Source organism: Micromesistius poutassou (assembly GCF_964030765.1).
Source record: "Micromesistius poutassou genome assembly, chromosome: 19".
NCBI classification, from domain to species: domain Eukaryota; kingdom Metazoa; phylum Chordata; class Actinopteri; order Gadiformes; family Gadidae; genus Micromesistius; species Micromesistius poutassou.
The window spans coordinates 12,889,133-12,895,132 of record NC_140289.1 but is presented as its reverse complement, the minus strand read 5'-3'; positions in this window follow the sequence as shown (position 1 = coordinate 12,895,132).

The following is a 6,000-nucleotide window of genomic DNA, read 5'->3' as shown; positions in this document are numbered from 1 at the left end:
AAACGTTTGTTGCGGGCTGTAAGGATAGGAGAAATTCCCGACTGAGGGTGATTCTCCTGAGGGTAATGCCGTGATGCTCTCCTACGCCATGGCAGTAGTAAAAGTGCAGAGTGCATAAAAGTGTGCATAAAAGTGCGAAATAATGCACAAGAGTCCCCATCGTGTGTGATCGTGATCTGTAGATATTGCCATACACGTTTCATTCATCAGTCATTCATCCAACGTAAAATGCACATTAAAAACGATAAAAACACTACTCGAGTCGCACGCTGTGGAGCGCCCCGGTGTTCCACACTGCAGAATCTGCGGCATCGAGGAGGGTGGTTTTTCTTGCATCTTTCACCGAGAGTCACCGTATCAGTGACTCTCCAGTAGGGCCGTGGGGACATTGCTGTCTTGTAGTCCTCATAGATGTTGTTCTTCTCTGTGTTGGGTTGCTTGTCTTTAGCTTTCCACACCTGGGACTGACTCGTTCTTTGTTGTCCTCTTCTTCCTTATCTCCTTCTTCCTCTTTTCCTAGGGCTTCGATCTTGACAGAGACAATGTTTAAAGGCTCATCTAATATGTTCCACCATTGATTAAACCTAATAAGATAGTTAATATAGTCATTTATTTGCTATTCCGCTGGCGGCAATGCGACAAGTGTTACCGCTCGGCACGCTTGCCGCTTGGCGCGCAGACTCACACACGCTCTGCACTCCTCCGCTTCAGACTCCGAGAGACTCTGCCGGACGAAGAGACGCGATGGACCGGAGATAGCAGACCGCCACCGGGACTTTACTTCAGCAGACCGAGGAACCCAAAGCTAAGAAGTGCTAGCTCGCTACCGCTAGCTAACGCGCTACCCCTTCAGCCGGTAACCCTTCCTTCTACGGGAAGGTACAGGTGTAAGCAGCTTGTTCCGAAGTTCCTCTTTGTTTGAACAAACTGTTTCTTTGTTAAGGTCACTTCAACTTCACTGGGGTTTGAATTCAATGGTAATATGCATCTTGCTCAAGGGTAACTATAGTTTGGTAGTCAAACCCAGCTCCCTGAGAGAGTTGTTGAACATGGTCAATTGTTGCGCACTGAACTGATTCAGCAGCCAGTTCCAGCGGACTTGAACCTTGTTCACCTAACGGAGCAGCTGCTGATCAGTAGCCAGGGGGCTGCTGATCAGTTACTGTTATAAATACTACTTTTCCTAACCCCAAATGACGAAAGAGTTGACTTGAACCCCATAGATTGACCCGCCTCTTTCCAGTCGCTGACCGCACTGCGGGTTCAATGGCTTTTTAATATCATAAAAATAATGAAAAAAAAAGGTTTTGCTGCCTCAGCAAATACAGATACAAATATAAATACTATATATCATAATTGTTCTCTCTTTTCACACCATCCTTTGTGGTGAATAAAACTAGCCAAATACCATCAATTAACCCAATCACATGTTATTGTTTAGCGGCCAAATCCCTTTGCCCTAACAAGCCTTAAACCATAATTTAACCCAATCAAGATATCTTCAACACAAGTTCAATTGATTATTTCAACGTTTGAAATAATAATTTTATCTGCAGACATATATTGGCCACATTGTCAAATAAATGATGAATTCAAGTATTGAATCATGGCTTTTATCTTAACATCATGACATCAATGTCGGGTGACTTCACATAAGCTGTACACAGAGCAGAGCTCTGACGCAACAGAAATGAGCCAAAGAGTGTATCATACAACATACAAAAGTATTCAACATACAAAAGTATGGAAATAGTTACATCATACAAATATCTGGGCACTAAATCGATGATCACCTTAAGTTTGATGTGAACACTGATTCTATTGTGAAGCGAGGGGGCAACAGAGAATTCATCTTCTCCGCAAACTAAATTTCTTTTCTGTCAGTCCCGTCATCCTCTGTCATTTTTATCAATCTTTTATTGAGTCTCCTGAGCTTTTCTTTTATCTGCTGGTTTCACAGCCTCACAGTAAAAGACAGAAACAGCCTGAACAGCCGTCGTTATGCTCTACCTGCTTGTAGAACTAACCGCCATTCCAAGTCGTTCATCCCCTCTACAAATCCCCTCTGACTACTAAATGCTCCGTAGTTGTGTATGTGTATTTGTTGTTTGTATGTTACTGTATGCAGGGACGTGCACAGGAGTTTTGAGGGGCAGGTGCTGAATTATTGACGGGGGGGGGCTTGGATCGCGGACGAGCGCTATTGTTGACGGGGGGAGAATCTTTTTTCCGTAGGATGGTAGGGGAAGGTACCGCCTTTTTCGCCGCTGATTGGTTAGAAGGGCTTGGCGGCAGGCTCTCCTCCGATTGGTTATTTGATTTAGTGGCTGTCGGCTAGTCCACCACCAACAGTAGTAAACAAACTCGATCCAACAGTGACAAGTGCGTTCCGTCAGAATTGATTTTCACATTTTCATAGCCTGTTTAGCTACACTCTAAAAAGTAATGTTTAGACTCAACAAAAAAAATCAACGCAACAGTTTCCATTAGTCTTTCTTAGTTGTGACAACTTAATTTGAAATTACATTGAACTAACAAACTATATTACTTTGGGCGAATTAGCTTTTCCTTTTCAGTCAGATTCTATTAAGTACTGCTTACTTAATAACAGTTAGCCTAAAGGCAAGTTTTTAAGTTGATAACTCATAAAAATTAAGTTACTCCAATTGGCTTTATCATATTATTATAAAGTACTTTTATTTGTTGTCTAGTTAATTACAATAATAATGCACACAACTTTTTAAGTAGCAACAATATAAAAAAATCTGTTGCTCCAATTAGATTTTCTTCAGGTTTTTTTTTCTTTTGGTAATGTATAGCTTTCAAGAAAGACAGTTCAACCACTGCTTTTGCAATTACCTTCTTTTTTTATTTTGAAATAAACTTGAGATTGCAAAAAACACTCAAATTTCAACTGCTCCTCAGTGACAAAAGCATTCCTTATGTGTTATGTATTCCTTAACCATCTTGAATACCATATCTATATATATTATGTATACATATATATATTATTGTGACCACCTCAAAATCGCTGCCTCCATAGATACATAACAGAAAAAGCCAAGAGACTGGCTGCAAGTGACTAAAAGAGTAAGTAGAGGCCTATAAACGTCACAACTAAATAATAAAATATAATATGGAAATATTTCAACACCTTTGTTTTGTTCACTGTTACGACAATATTGAACATATAGCATAACATTAACTAACATGACAGTGAAACATTGTCAATTTTCTTGTTGCTTCTTCAGTTGAATAAAAAACACTTTGCACAAGCATTGCAATAAGAAAAGTTTCCATGGATACATACTGTAACAGCAAAAGCCAAGTAGTAGCCATGGAACTTTGTGTTCCAAAGTGTTACAGCAAGAGACTGACTGCAAGTGACTAAAAGCTGCATAGTAACAACGAACAACAACAGTAACAAGTATAATCATCACAAGTAAGCCCACATCATTAATTTAAAAAACACACACACAAAAATATTCTCTTTGGGCTAAAATATGGACTTATTTCTTTAAACAAGACCTTTGTTTTGTCCACTGTCACAACAGGATTGAACAGCATAACTTTAACTAACCTGACAGAAACTTTTTTTGGTAGCTTCATCTGAAGAAAATGTGACAGTGATGGATCTGAGATTTTTAGAAAATAGTGTTTTTCAGACCTATGACTTTAGCACTGCATCTCAGCCCATCCAGGCCAAGGAACAACTTTTGAAAAACTTCAAAAGTGTATTTAAGTTTCTTGCAGTAGCTGATGTTGAGGGCATAAATTATGCCCATCAACAAGGCACAGGACCTTGGAATATCCTTCTCTATCAAACGCCCAGCGGTCAAAGGGGTGGCCTGCAGAATTTCTAATCCCTCGTTTCTCTGCCAACACAGAGATTCTGCTTCAGTCAGGCAATGAAAAGTTCAGTTGTTCTGGGATTCTTTTTGGTACCAATGATCTCATCTCACTGCTTCCAGACATTCTGGGAAATTTAGCTGAGACCATATTTGAGTACACAGCTTATCCATCAAGTGCCAATCTAAGTCAAGTAGCAGGGGCCTTGGTCAAAAAACATCCCTGCCTCAAGGAGCCCGGGTCCTTCAATGGATGTTATGGATGGATCCAACGGCTCAAATATAAAATGAACAACTTCAGGTCCAAACTTCGTGGGACTGGCTGCCCAGAAATTGTGGTTAACTCACTGAAGAGGAAAGCATCACATGAGCAGACTCCTGCGAAAAATGTTAAAAAGGCAAAAAAGGCTGAAGTAAATTACTTACCTCCTCACCCACAAGGTGAAACCAGTGAAAGTTTGGAGAAAGAGAGAGAGGAGCTATTGTCTGAAGTGATGAAAAAGGATAATGGTCAGGTGGTTGCTGGAAAAATGGCCAAGACATTCTCTCTTCGGAGGCAAGAAGTCATATATGAGGCACCTGCAATCAGGGACTTCATGCAGCGCTGGCCTGCATTGTTTGATGCAATACAGGTAAACAAAAAAAAGTTTGTTAAAAGTTCTGTTACATTCTGTTACATATTTACTCACTCACTCACTCACGTTCACAAAAATGTAATTCGGTCCTCATTAATACTATTGGATATGCTGTAGCTAATTATGTGCTTCATGTTATGCTCCACAGATAAATGATGAGTTCAAAAGAATAACCACAGTAAACCTGGAAGCGACTTTCATGGCCAAACTGGACCAGTGCACCCAGAAACTAATGGGTGTGGTTTCATCAAGAGGAGGAGCTTCAGGAGCAAGGATCAGGCAGATTAAGGACATGCTTCTTGAGGTATGGTAATTATTTCGAGTTTCTCTCTTTTTGAAATGCACTCTTGTAGATTATACTCATTTGAATACTATATCCTGACACCATCACCACCCTTTTTTCATATAGCACAACACAATTGAAATGCGGAGAGAAGTAGCCATCCGGTGCCTGGTTGTATACCTTGGAGAGAAAGAAGAGGATTTGTTCAAAGAGTTTTGGGTAAGTAATGTAATATTATGAAATAGAGATAAATCCTTATTGAGCATAGTCTAAACGCAGAGGCAGAAGATGGCTCCTGCGCTACACATTGCCAGTTCGATTTTTTTTTAAAGGGAAATTCTGGCATAATCTTAACCCAGGGTCAAACACACTGGGCTGGGACACTATTTGTATTATAGTACTAGTAATACTGAAGTATGGTGCTATCAGTGGCTTATTTGATCTCAGACTCACAGTCTAGGTTAAAATAAAGCTGGAATTTCCCTTTAAGTAAAATGTACTTCATACTACATCAGCATGGTAAATGACTGTTAAAGGGGAAATCCAGTGTAAAATGGTTCTGGGATATGTTAAGTATGATAACGAGTTCAAACGTTCAATGTAGAGCAAAAAAAACGCTATAGGAGGAACAAGTTGTTGAAACCAAAGAGAAAAATTTGTTTCCAAAGTCAGCATCTTTGAAATGTAGACAGAAATCCCAAGGAATCCCAAATGTAACTTGAACAATTGAATGAAGCTCTTCAACTGTTCCTGGGATTCCAGATGGTAATGTCAGTTTCTGAACATTATGGTCTGAAAGTATGAGTCTGAGATTGGCTGGTTGTGACATTTATGAACCTGCATCACACAAAATGTTTGTTAGTATAATAACAACATTCTTTAAACACTGCTTGGCCAAAACTAAAACTAAAAACCTAACTAAACCTAAAACTAAAACCTGTTCACACAAATGTACCACATAAACATTAACTGAGAGATCAACACTAATAACATAGTAACATACTACTTTTTTTTTCATTTGATACATCTTAATGTAAATTCAGACCTCATCATCAAAAGAAATTAGAGAACCCTGTAAATATGTCTGGCTTCTTTTGTTTCAGCTATGACTTCTGTTGTACCTTGACAAGTCAAGGATATACTAGCTATGGAACACATATGTATCGTTTCAGGGTTACAATGCTTTTTCCACCAAGCACATAAGGTGTTAATGGGAACATGTCAGACAGCTCTG